At 40.0% G+C, this 19,042-nt stretch overlaps 1 protein-coding gene across 5 annotated transcripts in view; it reads left to right on the top strand.

The window, feature by feature from the left end:
• The window catches only part of LOC132828364 (plasma membrane calcium-transporting ATPase 1-like), a 227,553-nt gene that overhangs the window by 52,858 nt on the left and 155,653 nt on the right, over positions 1 to 19,042 (top strand). Inside the window, exon 1 of one of the 5 annotated variants that reach the window (XM_060845399.1) lies at positions 12,989 to 13,024. The exons of the other annotated variants lie outside the window; for them this stretch is intronic. The gene's annotated coding sequence lies outside the window, so the exon portion shown is untranslated. Of the gene's footprint in view, positions 1 to 12,988; positions 13,025 to 19,042 lie in introns of those variants that run through there. 5 annotated transcript variants of the gene reach the window in all.

The following is a 19,042-nucleotide window of genomic DNA, read 5'->3' as shown; positions in this document are numbered from 1 at the left end:
AGATGACATCAAAATTGGGGGTGTAGTGGACAGCGAAGAGGGTTACCTCAGATTACAACAGGATCTTGACCAGATGAGCCAATGGGCAGAGAAGTGGCAGATGGAGTTTAATTCCGATAAATGCGAGGTGCTGCATTTTGGGAAAGCAAATCTTAGCAGGACTTCTACACTTAATGGTAAGGTCCTAAGAAGTGTTGCTGAACAAAGAGACCTTGGAGTGCAGGTTCATAGCTCCTTGAAAGTGGAGTCACAGGTAGATAGGATAGTGAAGAAGGCGTTTGGTATGCTTTCCTTTATTGGTCAGAGTATTGAGCACAGGAGTCGGGAGGTCATGTGGCTGTACAGGGCATTAGGCCACTGTTGGAATATTGCATGCAATTCTGGTCCCCTTCCTATCCGAAAGATATTGTGAAACTTGAAAGGGTTCAGAAAAGATTAACAAGGATGTTGCCAGGCTTGGAGAATTTGAGCTACAGGGAGAGGCTGAACAGGCTGGGGCTGTTTTCCCTGGATCGTGAGAGACTGAGGGGTGACCTTTTTATAGAGGTTTACAAAATGAGGGACATAGATCGGGTAAATAGGCAAAGTCTTTTCCCTGGGGTCGGGGTGTCCAGAACTAGAGGGCATAGGTTTGGGGTGAGGGGAAAGGAGACCTAAGGGGCAACTTTTTCATAGAGAGTGGCATGTGTATGGAATGAGCTGCCAGAGGATGTGGTGGAGGCTGGTACAATTGCAACATTGAAGAGGCATTTGGATGGGTATATGAATAGAAAGGGTTTGGAGGGATATGGGCCGGGTGCTGGCAGGTGGGACTAGATTGGGTTAGGATATCTGGTTGGCATAGACGTGTTGGACTGAAGGGTCTCTTTCCATGCTGTACATCTCTAGGACTCTGACTTTAGAACCATGGGCTGGGTCTTTACAGCTAGATTACTTTTGTTCTGTTCCAAGCATATATGAACCATTGTTTTGTCAATCATTAACTGCCCGTCCCTAATCCTTGAAGGTGATGATGAACCACAAACTTGAAATGTTCTTCCTATACACTGTCTTTTCTATAATTCTAGCAGTTCATATTGTTGTACAGCTATACAACATCAATCATGTTAGCACTAGGTTTCCCCCCATTAACAATACTTGTGTTGAGGTTGTAATAGACATGGTCAACTGTGCTATAGTGAAGGGTCAGATTAGCTGAAAAGTGACTGACTGAATTATGATGGGTGCCCAATGATTGTTTCTTCTACAGATCTTAACGACAGGACTATAGTACTACTGAAGCAGACACATACTTTTGTTGAAGAGTCCATCTGCAAAGATCAGACCTGCAGAAGTGTTTTGTGTCTGGATGTTCTGGAACCTATGGAATTACCCCACCAAAAGTCAGTTACTGTCTTCGGAGAGATGGGAAAACATAGAAATGTTGTGGCTTGATTCTCAATGTTGATGCCTGAACCCTTGGTCCTGTTTCAGTCCTGCTCTGAGTTGCACAATCTGATAAAACAATACCAGAAGACCCCTCTATGTTCTCTAACTATTTTGTTTATGTGGATTCTAAAATTACCCAAAAAATTCTGGACTCCGGGCGTTTAGGTTAGTGAGCTATTTCAGTTCACCGTTGAGTAGGAGAACTAATAACTAGACCCAGACAACCACAATAGGGAAGTCTCAAAATATTTCAGCTTGGAATCAGATTGAGAGTTTTAATGTGCAGTTACTGTGCCAAAATATCGTAGCTTTCTAGTAATGGCACCTGGTATTGGTCCTTGATGTAGAGATGTAAAGTCCATAATCAGCCTTTCAGAATCCTGGGGCATCTTGATTTTGCTTGTTCAGGACAATATTGGCACATTGAGGCATTTTGTTCCAGTTCACCTTCAACTGTGACTCTCTCAAACTTCCACTTGGGCCTCTGAAAACTGTCCAGCCCATTATTGGATGCAAGTCATGTTTTTAGTTGTGTAGAAGTGTGCTTCTGTAAATCAATAATGCAGCCACTTAATTATGTAGAATTTCAACATTTGAGTGAACGTGGGATGTTTTGAGATCAGGTGAAGCCTTTTTGTTTAAAAAACAATTTTATTTAACAGACTGCAGATTCATCTAAAATGGATAGCAAAGAAGACTTTGCTTCAAATTGAACCTCTGCTCACTCTTGTTTCTAAGTCTGTCTTAGCTATGTCGAGAGATTCCTGTTACTCACTGGGTGTTCCTGGCAATGTTCCTACCTAGTCATCAGTTTGACAAGTTATAAATTTTAATACTTCACACTGTGTTGGCAGGAGGTGCATCTTGGTGTGTTGTAGATGCTGGAGGCCAGGGTGGAGCAGGTGAGCATTTTAAGATTCAGCATTGCTGAAGTTGTAGCTAGGCTTATTTGAGAAAATCAGCCATATGTTAACAGTAATGTGCTACTAACTGTACTTGCTGCAAGTTGCAAGATGCTCCACTCTATAAGCAGGGACAAAGCTCATGTATGTAAATTACTGAAAATGAAATAACTCCCGCATTTGTTTAGTGACTTTAATTTTTACACAAGGACCACTTTACATTAAAAAGATGCTTTTAAGTTGGCAGAGATGTGGAAATGAGAAGTAACATACTGATCTGAAAAGAAAAGGATTTTTACTGGGGAAAAGGGAGGTGTGATATTTTGAAACCATTAGTATCTCCTGTATTGGATGGCAATCTCCATCATTACAAGCCTTATAGAAAGTTGGTATTTGTGAATTGCTGAGAAAAATTTGCAACTTTTTGATGCTCTACATATGGTATGTGAGCTGATGCATTAAAATTAATGAATCTATAGCTAATTGTGGCCCTCTTCATTGTTCATGGACTGTCCTAATTTCATTTTTCATGCCTTTGGAGTTGTATTGTAGTTAATGCAACTGTGAAGCAGCTACACTTGAACTTTTTTCCAGTAAAGAAAAACTGATACAGTAATTCTCCAGTTTAAAATCCTCCTTCATACTGAAAGCATAGTGCAGGTATTTGAATTTTTATTTCTATTCTACCAAGGTCCTCCTCCCTAGCTATTAAGATTTGGAATATTCATGAAGACTGATACCTTCCTGCTGAAACAATGAGAGAATCTCCCTCCTCTTCTCTTTTTTCCCCCCCCCCCCCTTCTCTGTGGGCGGGGGGGGGTTGGCAAAATGGCAGATGGGCGGAGTCAGTTGGGTGGAAGCTGAAATGTTGAAAGCATCATGGTATGCTCAATGATAAATGCAGTTGGTAGCATGGAAGTAACAAGTTTCATGCCATCCCATGGCAGATTTCAACTTTTATATTTCCAAAATGATGGTCTTTGGTGGAACCCATAGTTGCTGGCCATCTCTTCGATGTCCAGGTTGCCTTGGTGAGGCAGAATGGTCTGTTATTGGTACTTGGTTGTTCCTGTTGGAGAATTTGCAGGGAGGTGCTGCCAGTCTGCCTTCAGTCTAACATTTTGAATTAGACTTTGAGAATGGATATGATGGGGTTTGGGGAAATCCCATAGCAGTAGATTTTTGTGACGTGGTCGGATATGTTTTTGAAGGGTAATGAATAATTGCAAAAACAAAAGTGAGCAAACTGCAGAATGAGCATTAGTGGTGGTGGGGCCTACAACTTCATTGCCCTGCCCTTTTTAAAATGGCTCTTTCATACCTGACCCAGACCTGTTTGATTGGCAGATCCTCCAGTGGAAACCTGCCACCTGAATCGTTGGGCACCAGTTCCAGCAGGCAAAACCAGAAGTAGTGGTCACTTCCAGATTTGACTTGGGGAGCATTGCAGCCCTATGCCATGCTTCCTGACCCAATAAAACACTGCAGTGCCCTTGGTGCAATCCAATGTTTGCTGCAGTGAGCTTCCCCCACTCGGATTTCTATTGATTGGTAACGAAAACTTAGATGATACAGAAAAGATGATGTGTATGCAGTTGCTAATGAACTGATTATAATATAGAGAGCAATTCCACAGTAACACGAACCAAACTTTCCTAGTTGAGTTTCATGAATCTTTTTTTTCCCTCTAGCTGTGTATTTTTAATTTGAGCTGTTCCAGGCAAGTTGAAATTTTAAACTTTTTTTAAGACCTATAGAATTTGTGAGTACTTGAAGATTTAACCTAAGGAATTGTTTTAAAAGAGAATTCTATATTCTTTTGAGTCTTTTCCTCTTAGAATTCATGATCCTGGCCTGTTTGTCATGTCATTCCTCTACTTTGCTGCATTTCTTCTGAATTTGTGTTCCTGTAGCTGCACTATATTTGCTTTGACTCATCCCAACACTGCTGGTCTGTTTGTTTGTATTTTAATCAGTTGTGGGTCATTGACTTCCAACTCTTGTTCCTATTTAAAGCATATTGGGGTTAGAGGAAGGCTGTTTTATCAAGAGGCTTGATTTTTTTAAAAAAATTCCATATGCTTCCAGTCAGGCAAACCAGCTTATTTTTAATAAAAGGTTCTGTTTTCCTTTGACTTTTGTATCTTACTGTGGGTAGTGTTTTTGGATTAAACGATTTTAAACGACGTATTCAATTGTTGAGAAGTTGTAGCTGGCTGATTAAAAGATTCCATTGCCTCTTCCTTCCCCAGTTACAATTGAAATGGTGTCTTCTATTGGAATATGATATTTTTATGTTTACAATTTTTGCTGTACATCTCAACTCAATTATGTTGGGCAGACATTTGAATTAAATATGCAGGTTGGAATTCAGTGGAAAAGACATTTTGTCTTTTATTAATGTCACAGCTGAACTGTCGACCACTTTGAGGGAAGTGTCTGTATTTAAGTGAGCCAAATTCCTTTTGTAAGATTTTATTGAGAAGGTATAGTGAGCTTTAATAATGTATGCAGTTAACAGATTTTTGTAAAGAATCAACTTGCATGATGCAGACATTCTCTGCAATCTGTGTCTATTAACACCTTTATGTTTCAATTGTGGTTAAGTGAGTCTCATTTGGTTACAGTTCTCACCGAAGCAGGAAATCCTTAAGATAGATTAGAAAAAAAACACTTTGTTGAGAAACCCTTGCAACTGTTAATACAATTTTTATTCCACCTGTCGAAAGACAGTGTTGCTTATTTGAGTTGTTACCATGTCATTTTCTTCCACTTGTTAAAAATGTTCTTTTTTTTTCCTTCACTGTGGTGTACAAATCTGGTAGTGGTTAAAATGCAAAATTAGCTGATTTATAACATGAAAGTCGAAAAAACGTTTACCTGTTGCTCTATTTATTAACTAAACAGTAGTGTCAGGCTGTGGGCCTATTCTTGATTTCCAGACTCCAATTTCCTGACATTTGTGATGCAGAATGAATTATAGGTTTAAATAATGGGTGTTTTCAATAACAATTAATACAGAAGTGTTTCACAGGCATAGATATGGACAAGTGTTTTTTGCAAATGTAAGCAAATTGATGTTTCTTCAAATATCAATATATGTAAAAATTGCATTTTATTTGTCAGAATAATGCTAAGTCTTTTTTAGGGTAGATTTTGTGGCATTTAATACATTTTGCAGACAGCAAATCATTTGGGACCAAGTTTTTCATAATTGCACCCTTTGTTAATATAAAAACAACTTTTGGTGATGGCGTAATTGTTGTGCATGAAGCAGTTACCAAAGTGACCTCAGGATTCAATGCAATTTGGATGTGTCATACAGGTAATGTTGTCAAGGTTTCAACTTTTGGGTGGTGGTGGTGGTCTTCCCCCTACCCCATGTACAGGTGGACAGGAATCTGACAAAGCACTTTATTTAACTCCCGTCGGAGGGGTATCCTTCCCCTCAAAGGAGTGGTCTTCATTCATGCCAACAAACTGCTCGGTCGTCATTTAAAAATCTCTCAACGCCAAATTATATTCCAACAGGTTTATTTGGAAGCACTAGCTTTAAGAGTGCTGTTCCTTCAGGTGGTTGTGGAGTATAAGGTCCTAAGACACAGAATTTATAGCAAAATATTACAATGTCACGAACTGAAATGATATACCAAACAAACCTGGATTGTTAAGTCTTTCATCTTTTTAGAATGAGTTGCAAGTTTTGGTTCATTAATATGTAAATCCCAGAACTACTCAAGTCCATCCCAGTCCAACACCAGCTCCTCCACATCATGCTCGGTCACCATGTAACGTCAGTGAGAAATTGGGGGGGGGGGGGGGGGGATGCAAAGACACTCCTCTGATTGACCAACCGACCGCTGCTGTGGATCTGGAAGTCCAGACTCTGAACCAGACCGTCAGCAGTGGATGGGATCAGTCAGGGTGGGTGTGAATACAGCCTGTGCTTAGTATACATTGTGGTTACATTAGAATGTCAACAACTCTGCATCATGGGAGGCTTTTTTTTAATATAAACTAAGGAATGTTATCAACTTGATTTTTGTCCAAGTCAAGTCAGAAGTTTAGTGAAAAATGCAACTTAAACCTGATTCTAGTTCGAGTTAGTGACTTGATCTTGGTGGTTACCCAATGAAAAATAAAGCTATCAGAATATTTTTCTGCTTTTAAAATTAATTAAATGTCGCTCAGCAATATGTGTAGAAATTTGCCTCCTTTTTAAAGCATAACCTGCAGTTGTGAATCCTATTTTATAAATAACAGCTTTAATGTTCAGTGCTTTAATCCCACTCTACAGATGTCAAATGAGGAAAAGTTAGTGCCTTCATGATAAACTGACTCTTGATAAATTCTTTCAGTGATGCTTTATTGCATATGGAGCATGGTATAAGTTAAAGTAAAAAATCTCTCAACATCAGGTTATAGTCCATCAGATTTACTTGGAAGCACTAGCTTTTGGAGCGCCGCTCCTTCATCAGATGGTCGTGTAGAAGTTAAGTCAGTTGGTTCTAAGCAAATCTTAATTTCTGGGGCCAATTTGGATTTTCACTGATCAGACTGGTGTTTAAGACTAAGAGGTAGTGATGAGTGACTAAAATCTATCTTTTCTGGAAGTGTAAGCTTCAGTGCAACTCACTGCTTTCTCTTGTCTGGTGTCTCCCCTCCCTCCCTACCTATCAATTCCTGCTGCAGATGTTATTTTTCATGTGATAAATACTTCACGGTTTAGAAATTTAAACAGAATTTTCTCAGACTGTTAATTCCAGTCTCTTACTGTGCTGTTTTTTTTTTGAAGCATTATGGAATGCTCTGCAGCTGTTCCATTGCCTTAAATCTACATTTTGACACTTCCTGCTGCCTTGCATACCAGTGGCCCAGGCCTGGGGGGCTTACTGTTGTGGTGTAGGATAAAGATAAATTGGGTTTTCCTGGTGACTGTAAAAGAAATGGTTACAGTATGGATCATGTTCAAACTCTGGCTGAGGAATTTACTGCCAAATAATCTTTATGCCATGCTTTAATTTAGTTTTGTAAAATGTCTCATCCCCTCTCTTTTCCCCCCCCCCCCCCCCCCCCCCCCCCCCCCTTCGAAAAAATTAAGCATTTCTTTTCACTTGTAATCTGAGATACAGCAGAGCCTCAAGCTGCAGAAGCAGTTACTGGTCAAAGTAAGGCAAAGGGGAAATAAATGTGATTACAAAGTATCTTTCACATCTTTAAGGTATCGGAACATCTGCCAATTTGCACACCACACCTTTCTACAAACAATGATGAGATAAATGACCAGATTGAATAATAAATGTTTACCAGGACAACAAATATCCTTTGCTTCTATTCAGGTAGTGGGGCATTTTGCATCTTGGGAGCATAAGAGTAGGCAGGAAGCATAAGGAACTGTCAGAATACAGGGGGATATAGATAGCCTGGAGAGTTGGGCGGAAAAATGGCAGATGGTTTTCAATCCAGACAAATGAGGTGATGCATTTAGGCAAGACTAATTCTAGAGCAAATTATACAATGAACAGAAGAGCCTTGGGAAAAGTTGATGGGAAGAGAGATCTGGGAGTGCAGGTCCATTGTACCCTGAAGGTTGCTGCACACGTGGATAGAGTGGTCGAGAAGGCATAAAGTATGCGTGCCTTCATTGGACAGGGTATTGCGTATAAAGAGCTGGCAAGTAATGTTAAAATTGTACAAGAGATTGGATTGGCCGCATTTAAAGTACTGTGTACAGATCTGGTCGCCTCATTACCAAAAAGATGTGGATGCTTTGGAGAGGGTTCAGAGAAGGTCTACGAGGATGTTGCCTGGTATGGAAGGTGATCTCTATGAAGAGAGGTTGAATAGGTTAGGTTTATTTTCATTTGATAAAAGGAGATTCTGGGGGACTTGGATTGAGGTTTACAAAATCATGAAGGATATAGACAGGGTAGATAGAGATGAGCTTTTTCCCATGGTGAAGGATTTAATAATGAGCGGTCAGGCTTTCAAGGTGAGAGGTGAAAGGTTTAAGGGAGATACATGTGGCAAGTACTTCAGAGGGTGGTGGGTGTTTGGAGCGCTTTGCAAGCAGAGGTGATAGAGGCAGGCACAGTAGATTGATTTAAAATGTGTCTGGACAGATGCATGAGTAGATGGGGAGCAGAGGGATACAGATGCTTAGGGATTGACTGACATGTTTAGACACTACATTTGGATTGGCTCAAGCTTGGAGGGCCGAAAAGCCTGTTCCTGGGCTGTAAATTTTCTTTTTTTCTATTTAGCCTGCTCTACCATTTAATACAATTGAATGGGCACTTCATTGCCTCGGCACGTGCTAGCCCCACAACCCTTTTAATATATCAGTAATCACAAATTTATTTACCCCTCTTGTAAATATTCTCAAACATTAGCTTCCACAGCCCTCCGAATGAGCTGCCAGAGGATGTGGTGGAGGCTGGTACAATTGCAACATTTAAGAGGCATTTGGATGGGTATATGAATAGGAAGGGTTTGGGAGGATATGGGTTGGGTGCTGGCAGATGGGACTAGATTGGGTTGGGATATCTGGTCAGCATGGACAGGTTGGATCAAAGGGTCTGTTTCCGTGCTGTGCATCTCTCTGACTCTGACAGTCCTGCCATCCCAGGTGCAAGAGCTGGTGAATGTTTATTGCACTCCCACAATACAACAACAATATCGTTCCTGAGATAGGGAGACCAAAATGTTACACAGTACTCCCAGGTGCAGACCAACTGAGCTTATATACAACTTAAGCAATAGTTCACTCCTGCTCTCAAATCCTCTTAGGTTAACGAAATGGTAGCCTTATTCCAACTCATAGATTACAGTCCTCACTTTTCTCCAACCATCTCTATTTAAGAAATACTCTGCACGTTTGTTTTCTTACCAAAGTGGACAACCCCGGTTTATCTACATCATATTCCATCTGCTGTGCTCTTGTTCATTCATACAGCTTGTTCAAATCCAGTAGCCTGAGAATAACCTCCTTACATTTCATGCCATGCTGACAAAATCATGTTGAAGTGGGAAGGCTCCTTTTTTTTTTAAAACCCTTTTTGTTTTTAAATTGATGTGCACATCCCCATGGTACTTTAATTTTGAATAAACTTAGTCACATTTCATGCAGAGCTCACTCCAAGTGCCTCATGTCACTGCAGTGAGCTTAAATGCCTGGAAAAACTTTGGAATTTGTTTTTTGCAATAGAAACTAGTTTACAAAACTGATTGTAATCCTCTGCCTTCCCCCACTACCCCCAAAAAAAATCAGAAGGCCCAGTTTTATGTTTATGTATATTAGAATACATGCTTTACGTTTAGTCATTGTTAGCACTCATATGTAGCTTCAGGAAGTGTTTGAAGATAGGTGTGAGTGACTCCGACATGCACCTTGGCATTTTAAATGCCAAGGAGGATACATCTTGCATTTGGAAAATAACTCTGCAAGGTATGTTCGTGTTACAATGATGCTGCATTGAAAACAACACGACAATGTTGTTTCTCTCACACCAGGATTTTTCTTGAATATTCTAAGGCTGCAGTTTTATAACTTTTTCTTCGTGGGATGTGGATACTGCTAACGGGCTAATCTTTGTTGCCCTTACCCACACTGGAGCAGGAGGGGGCTCCTAGCACATCAGTGCACAATGTAAGACTGAAGCTTTTGCATCAGTCTTGGCCAGAGACACTGCCATTGTTACTTGTTATATGCAAACCCCAGTCTGGATATTGGCCAGGGCTTTCTGCATAAGTGCAAGGGCTCCTTTTAACATCTGAGGAGTCATGAATAGCACTGATATTGTGTGACCATCAATGTACATCCTTGCTTCTGATCTTTATGATGGTGGGAAGATCACTAATGAAGCAACTGAAGATGGTTGCTGCAATGATATCCATGGACTGAGATGATTGACCTCCAACCACAAACATCCTTTTTTTTAAATATATGACGTAGGAGTCCAATCGGTGGAGAGTTTTCTTCCTGATGGACTCCAGTTTTGTTAGGGATCCTTGATGCCATTTCTGTCAAATGCTGCCTTGATATCAAGATTCTGTCCTCACCTTGAGGTTTTTTTTAATTTATATAATTGGGCCCAGGTTGTGATGAGATAATCCTACTTAGAACGGTGATTAATGGCTCCATTTTCAGTTGTTAAACCTTCAGTAGTGAATCATCTCACTGCTTGAGTTTCCAAAACAGTTCACCAGATTTTAAATTTGATTAGTCATTCCCTTAAGATGATGATAAGTTCCCTTTCCTGGATGCTAGTTGTTCATCCCACCCTACTGGAAGGAAGATGTGAAGTATTGACTGGTTACTTTCTTTGTTTAAAGATTCTTTTACAATAAGTGTATGATATTGGGAAACATCACTGGGTTTACTTGAATAGCTGTTTTTGAAAGGAACTTAAATCTGTAGCTGAAGTGGCACAAACTCTGAATATGTCAGCATGTTAATTTCTGCCTGAACAGTCCACCTCTTTAATGTGCATTATTGAACAGCAATGTCAGTTTGTAACACTGTTCTTCTTGAGAAGCATGAATGAGCACATGATCAACCTTTCCATTCCAACCCACAGTTCACATCAGCTGGTAAATAAAGAAAAAAAGCCACCAGCTTTTACTCTGTAGCAACATAGAAAATAGAGAAGGAACAGGCCCTTCAGCCCATTGAGCCTACTCCACCCAGAGATTGGTGCGGTTTCTCTATCTCAACGCCATGATCTTGCTCTCCTTGAAACTGTTGACAACTTCAGCCCCTTGTAATTGTTGAGTGACTTGGCATTCATCTTCTATAGTAGAGAATTCAACAGGTTCATCACCCCTCCATAGGAAGAAGTAATTCTTCTGCCTCCTTCCAGCCACTCTTGTCTGCCTCATCTCTCCAGGCCTAGTCGAATTACATGTTTCATTGAGATTCCCCTCTCTTCTAAATTCTGAGTGCAGGTCCTGTTCACCCAATCTCTCCTGTGGCAAACCTGATATCCCAGGCATCAGTCTGGTGAGTCTTCTGTTAACCTTCTGCCAAACACTCCAGGTGTCTTCTCACCAAGACCACAGGCAGCTGCAATAAGCCTTCCTTGTCCCAGTACACCCTCCCTATTGAAGTAAAGGTCAACATACTGTCTACGTTTTTGACTGCTTGCTTCACCTGCCTGCTTACCTTTGGTAACCCGTGTACAAGGACATCCAAATCTGTGTGTACATCAGCATTTCCCAATCTATCATCATTTAAATAACTTTCCGTAGTTTTTTCTAATGAGGTGGATTGTGAGGAAGGATTTTTAACATTTTAACTATGTAAAAACAATTTGGAATTTTCATTCTTTTATTCACCATGGTGTTGCTCACATGACAGGTAATTGTTGTCACTTCCTAATTGTTCTTGAGTAAAGTGCTGGCAAGTTCCTGGAATCTAGGTCCTGCAGGTACAAATTCAGTGCTGTTATGCTGATAGTCACTGGATCAAAATCCTCGAACTCTATGACGAAACAGTGACACATTTTCAAGTCTGAGTGGTGAGAGACTTGAAGGATATTTGATCTCAAAACAGACTAGTAATAGTTTAAAAGAAATTTGAACTCCCCAAGAACTCTACCATAAGATTTCACAAATTGAACAAAAAACTTTATTGTGCAAAAATTAAACAAAGCAAGCATTATTAAATTGTTGTAATTAAGTTTTACTGTTACCTTTTTTACATTTTAATGGATAGTTTATGTATTCAATATAAAAGAGGTGAATGAAATCTCTTTCAAGATTCAGTCCGTGTCAATGACTGAAACCCATGGCTTGAAAATTATAATGCTGACAATTCTGTTCTTCAGCTGTTGTAAATGTTCTGCCCAAAACGTATGGTGGCTTGCTCTGCCACAAGTAATTGTTAGCATCTGGTTGAAGTGTAAAGCATATTTGTATTCGATACTGAGTTCTTTATAGAAACATTTTCTATACAAAGAACACACGTTTGAACTAGAGTTGTATTTCAACTTAAAAGTAGTACTTGAAAGAATGCTCCTCTTGGTATTCTTTAAAAACTTATTTTGAAGATCTGTTTCTTATTGTTGTCAGTAGTTTGACTGGTCTTGTAATAAAAGGTTTCCCTTTCTGAGATGAAGGGCCCCTCTGTCCAGACTACGCCTCCCCTGCCAGGATTCATTTATGCACAGGCTTGCTTTAAAGATGTAATGCAATAACTGGAAATCTGCTTTTGGGTGGAGTGGAGTGGGTGGTGGTAGGGGAAATGAGGCCAGGGCAGGGTGCGATGCTGGTGGAATCTCTTCGCAGTAGTGACTATGTAGGAAATGTACCCACGTGCAACCAAATTGCTGCCGCCTTGTATCTGTGAGAGCTATTCATTAAAAAGCCCAATGTTACTATTCCAGAGACTGCAGTCACTATTCTTGATTGGTAGGTTTTCCAGAACATATGTTTAACATTCCATGTAATGTATCATACTCAACCCAGTCATCAGTCCTCTAATAGCTTTAATGCAACAATTATTGGTGTTGCTGACTAATTTTAGTCTCTGCGGTTATTTGAAGATGATAGTTGGCTGCACTTCTCTCTATAAAGCACAAGTTCTGCCTACATTGGGGAAAATTGTATCGAAACAAATAAAAGCCTGGAAAGTTTCAAGACAACAGTCATTTTAATCCAGTAGGTCGGCCATGTTTCTACTGGAGTACTCCATGGTAAGTTTATGGACTTTTCTTAGATCGATTAGCCTTGAAACAGATTGGAAATGAGTGTCTTTATCCTGTGTGATGCAATTGCTAGGGCGCCCTTAACTGCTAACCCAAGGTTTCATAGTAGTTGCCTGAAACGTATCTGCAAATTAAAATAGCTAACTTGGCAAGTTATCAATATCTAGATGATTGATTTTTCCTGTGGAGAGTTTTGAGAAATTGTTTATTGCCTATGCAGTGGTATGTCAGCATATACAGAGAAGTTGGTATTGGAATAGTGACTACATGCACGAAATCAGCTGCTGTTTTGAAATTCAGACAAGGTGGTTTTGCATTTGGTACTTTAAGGTACTGTTGACGTAGTTTGTGCTGTTCAATTTTGAAGCAGGAATGCAATATGTTAAATCTGTAGTTTTGCTAGCATGCATTTTGTTTTCTAGATGTTGGAAGAGATAGAAGTTGGAACTACCTTGGGGTTAATTGACTGTAAAATGGTGCATTAGAGTTGAGAGAAATGATCATGATTCCTTTCAGGATGTTGTTTCATAGCCATTTAATGCAGTGCTGTTACTGCAAAGTGCAGTGCTTACCATGATAATATGGTAAAATACGTTCATTTTTAATAACTAAATGTTGGCATGTCTTTATATAAAATTATTGACAAATGTGGACTCCTATTTTGTCTCTTTCCCTTTCTCGTCACTGTCGTCTTGACTTGTCATGTTTTTGTTTTGTTAAATGACCTGATCCCAAGTGCTATCTAAAACAGAAAATGTGCAATTTAGCATCTCCTACTTGTTCAAAGCATCAGAACCTCTTGATTCTGCACTTGTCCCAGGCTAGGGGAGTCCAAACTCTAGGGCATAGGTTTAAGGTGAATGGGGAAAGATTAAAAAGGGACCCAAGGCGCAACGTTTTTATGCAGAGGGTGGTGCGTGTATGGAATGAGCTGCCTGAGCAAGTGGCAGAGGCTGGTACAATTGCCTCATTTTAAAAAGCATCTGGATGGCTATATGAATAGGAAAGGTTTGGAGGGATATGGGCCAAATGCTGGCAAATGGGACTAGATCAGATTAGGATATCTGGTCAGCATGGATAAGTTGGACTGAAGGGTCTGTTTTTGTGCTGTACATCTCAATGACTCAATGACTTGAAATAGGTTCAAAAATCTATTTCAACCAATTTTCTTGCATAAAAATGTTAAATTCTTGTTTAGTTCAATGCTGCAATGCCTAGAATTTATTTCGGTGAATTTTGATCTTTATCTCGAAGAAATACAACATTTTTGTTTGTGCCCAACACAGTGATTGCTGGAAAAGCTCAGCAAGTCTGGCAGCATCTGCGGAGAGAAATCAGAGTTAACATTTCGGATTGAGTGACCCTTCCTCAGTTCTGAAGAAAGTCATTCAATCTGAAACATTTAATTCTAATTTCTCACCAAGTGCTGTTAGACCTGCAGAGCTTTTCCAGCAATTACTGTTTTTGTTTCTGATTTTACAGCATCTGTTCTTTTGGTTTTCATGTTCATTTGTGTGGTGGCTGTGATGGAAGAATCTTTTATAAAACTGTAATTATCAATGTACTGGGTGTTACTTTCAAAAGCATGTTCCATTACAGCAATTTCTGCAAAAGAAATTAAAGCAAAATATTGCTGAAAGTTAAATGTAGCCATGATGTGGAGGTGCCGGTGTTGGTCTGAGGTGTGATTTTTAACTTAAATAATGTAGATTACAGTAGTAACTTGCATCAGGGCACAGAGTTTACTTTTTAACAAATGTATAGTATAATGCCTGTGTTTTTTTAAAATATTCTTTCATGGGGTGTAGATGTTGCTGGCTAGGTTAATACTTATTTCTTCAACCTAATTCCCTAGATGAGGTGGTGTTGAGCTAACTTTTTTGAACCACTGCAGCCCTTTAGGTGTCTAAGACCACCCATTGTGCTGTTACAAAGGGAGTTCCAGGATTTTGATGCAACTACTTGAAGGAATGCCAATATAAGTTTCAAGTCAGAATAATGTGGGGCTTGGAGTGCAACTTGCAGGCTATTATGTATTATTCTTAAATATGAATGTATTAATTTTCAAAGGGGATTGGTTAACTACTTGAAAACCTTCAGTGAGCTAAGGGGTGGTAGTGGATTAGAAATCTTGATTGCTATTCTAAAGACCTGGCACAAACGTGATAGGCAATCCTTCTGTGCTGTATCATTCTATAATTCTGATTTAATGCAGTGGGTTAGAAACCTCTCTGTGTTTTCGGGATTATGTCGATCAGCAGCAGCAACAAAAATTTACTCTTGGAGGTTGAAGTTGCAGAGTATTATATAACTGTTTTCATTCATTATTCAGTGTGGATCTCCCCTCTGAGCACTACTTATCACAATTCAGCTGGTCACCATTTCAGTCAGACTGTGGAAATGCCTTCCCATGTATGTCAGACATGAGTGAACCAATGGTGAAATTGTTGTGGGTGTCTGTATTTTCTGTGCCCCTCTAAGCACCTGACCTCTCTTTGTGGGGAGGATATATTTGCTATTTCTATTTGGTGGGATTCATCTCTCTTTTGAATCAGTTACCCCAAAGGATCTTCCTTGCACCCACTTGACGAAGTATTTTCCAACTTCTATATAGAGGCAGAAAGGATTCAGAAAAGATTTGCAAGGATGTTGACAAGAGAGGCTGAATAGGCTGGTGATGTTTTCCTGGAGCGTTCGGAAGCCTTAAGGTTTATAAAAACATGAGGGGCACGGTAAGGGTAAACAAAGTCTCTTCCCTGCAGTGGGAGAGTTCAGAACTAGAGGGCATAGGTTTAAGCTGAGGGTAAAGGTCTAACAAGGGACCTCCGGCGCAACCTTTTCATGCAGAGGGTGGTGCAAGTATGGAATGAGCTGCCAGAGGTGGAAGCTGGTACAATTAGAATTGGATTGTGGATGGGTACATGAATAGGATGGATTTAGAGGGATGTGGTCCAAGATAAAGCTAGGATATCTGGTCAGCAGACAAGTTGGAACGAAGGATCTGTTTTAATTCAAAGTTTGAGAGAAGATTTGTAGCTCGGGTGCTCGTTGTTGTGGTTCTGTTCGCCAAGCTGGGAGTTTTTGTTGCAAACGTTTCGTCCCCCTTTCTAGGTGACATCTTCAGTGCTTAGGAGCCTCCTGTGAAGCTTCACTGAAGATGTCACCTAGAAAGGGGACGAAACGTTTGCAACAAAAACTCCCAGCTCGGCGAACAGAACCACAACAACGATTTGTTTTAATGCTGTACAGCTGACTAGATGTAACGTGTATAGTGAATAATTGGAGACAAAATGCATACCTGCTAGACCATTAGATTGTCTTCCCATTCGTATCTAATTGATTAGTTTTGTTCTCTCCACACTGAAGTTGTGTGCATGCTTGACATGATATCTGTCTTTCTCATTCAAGGTGAAGTTTCAAATTGAACAATTGTTAAGTGTGGAGAGTAATTTATTGCTTGTGTGCTGCATAATGCAGCAACCCAATTGGTTGTGGTGTCTGACTGCTGATGACTATATTCTAATCTGTAACAATATCAAAGTCAGTTTTTGAATATTTTTTATAAAGACCTTAAGAGATTGTGTCGAGTTGCTGTTGAGAATCTTTGCCTGCTTAGGATTAAGGGTCATTTATAGCAGGCTCCGTGGAGTAGAAAATTCTAGCAGTCCCTTACCTGGAGCAGCTTGGATGTGGATTGGGAAATTTAGAATTAGGCTGGAAAGCTGTGAGCCAAGAAAAAGAATCAATGTACTTCGTGTGTGCATCACTTCTCAACTTATGAATGTCATTGTGGACTGAGCATATGAGTTGGGAGCCGGAGTAGCCTTTTGACTCTGCTGTGTTCTGTAATTATGGCTGATGTGATAACGGCCTGAACTCCATTTCACTGCCAAATCCAAAACCTTTTGACTTCATCATTTATTACTGAAGAAACGGTAAGACTGAACCTACCTTAAAATCACCAACTGAACAATGGAATATAGTGGCTAGCAGCCAGCTACTGTATTAAGTGGTGGGATATTTACAGTTAGTGCTCTATAAAACAGCTTGTCCACTCATTATCCAACCCCCAGTTCCTCAACAGTTAATGGAAAAATCCCATCAGCGTATGAGGTGAGTGCAAATCAGATACATTTGCTTATTACCTCCTGTTTCTAGCTGAATTTTATTTTACTTTCGAGATCAGTTTGCAATATTGTATAACTGTCATAAAATTACCGTATTAATGATAGCTTCTGTCGTCTTATCAAAACTGGCTGCTGCTTTGAAAATTAAATCCAAAAACAAAGTTAATTAAATGTTTCCAGGGCCTGTGATTGTTGGACTGACCCAGATAACTTGAGCTAACTTTTTCAAACAACTGGGAGCAAACCCCTGCAGGTTTGACCTATACATATAGAGTCATAGAGATGTACAGCATGGAAACAGACCCTTCGGTCCAACCCGCCCATGCCAACCAGACATCCCAACTCAATCTAATCCCACCTGCTAGCACCCGGCCCATATCCCTCCAAACCCTTCCTATTCGTATACCCATCCAAATGCCTGTTAAATGTTGCAATTGTACCAGCACCACCACATCCTCTGGCAGCTCATTCCATACACGTACTGCCCTCTGCATGAAAAAGTTGCCCCTTGGGTCTCTCTTATATCTTTCCCCTCTCACCCTAAACCTATGCCCTCTATCTGGACTCTCCGACCCCAGGGAAAAGACTTTGTCTATTTATCCTATCCATGCCCCTCATAATTTTGTAAACCTCTATAAGGTCACCCCTCAGCCTCTGACGCTCCAGGGAAAACAGCTCCAACCTGTTCAGCTCCTCCCTGTAGCTCAGATCCTCCAACCCTGGCAATATCCTTGTAAATCTTTTCTGAACCCTTCCAAGTTTCACAATATCGTTCCGATAGGAAGGAGACCAGAATTGCTCGCAATATTCCAACAGTGGCCTAACCAATGTCCTGTACAGCTGCAACATGACCTTCCACTTCCTGTACTCAATACTCTGACCAACAAAGGAAAGCATACCAAGCGCTGCCTTCACTATCTTATATGTTTCAAGGACGACCCTGAAGATGGAATTTTTAAATTGAAAGGACCAATTTCATCTGCTTTCAAAATGTCACATTCCACCAGGTACATAATGGTGTGGTTATGTCACATTCCACCAGGTACATAATGGTGTGGTTATGTCACCAAACTAGTGGTCCAGAGATCTGGACTAATCTGAAGGCGAGAGTTGCAATCCCACCATGTCAGGTGGCAAATTTGAATTTGGCTAATTAAATTAACCTGGAATTAAAAGCTAGTGTGGTGACCATGATTGTCACTAAAAACCAGTTTGATTTATTAAAGTCATTTTACGATGACAATCTGCTGTCCTCCGAGCTGAACTATAAACTCCAGACTTGCAGTGAGATGGTTGATCTTTTAAGTGACCTAACAAGATGGTGAGCTGTACCACACACACATGCTTGCCATGGTTCAAAAAGGTGGCACACTGACATCTTTTCAGGGACATTCGGGGATTTGCAATAGATGCTTGCTTGGCTAATGCGGATCCTGTGAATTTTTAATAAAAACATAACTACTCATTTGGAAAAATCTGTTTTGGCTGCATTTTAATCTATTGGAGCATTTCAGATCTGCTACTTCTATCACTAACTTAAATCACAACAATTAGATGTTCATGGTGTACTGTTGGAAGTTATTTTTTCTGTTGATAACAGTAGTATCATTGCTGGTAAACTTCTTTGTGTTGCTTTCAAGATCCAAGTTTATTGTCCATTTAACTTCATGCTTTGCTGAATCTTAAGCCATACTCACAACAGAAAATGGTCTGCATTTAAGTTACCATAATGTTGCTTTCTTAAAATCAACCTTAATAGAAGCTAGCTGCTGTTTCTTTGTTGAACTATAGAGGACCACACTGGATCTTTCAAATTGAATTGTTAATTGTTTTTGGAATAGATGGCTGTGTGACAGCTGGAGGATTTTTACTTCCTAAT

The sequence above is a fragment of the Hemiscyllium ocellatum genome, chromosome 26, assembly GCF_020745735.1.
Source record: "Hemiscyllium ocellatum isolate sHemOce1 chromosome 26, sHemOce1.pat.X.cur, whole genome shotgun sequence".
Taxonomy (NCBI): domain Eukaryota; kingdom Metazoa; phylum Chordata; class Chondrichthyes; order Orectolobiformes; family Hemiscylliidae; genus Hemiscyllium; species Hemiscyllium ocellatum.
Note: the sequence above shows the minus strand (reverse complement) of the source record. Positions and strands in the feature narration are given on the sequence as shown.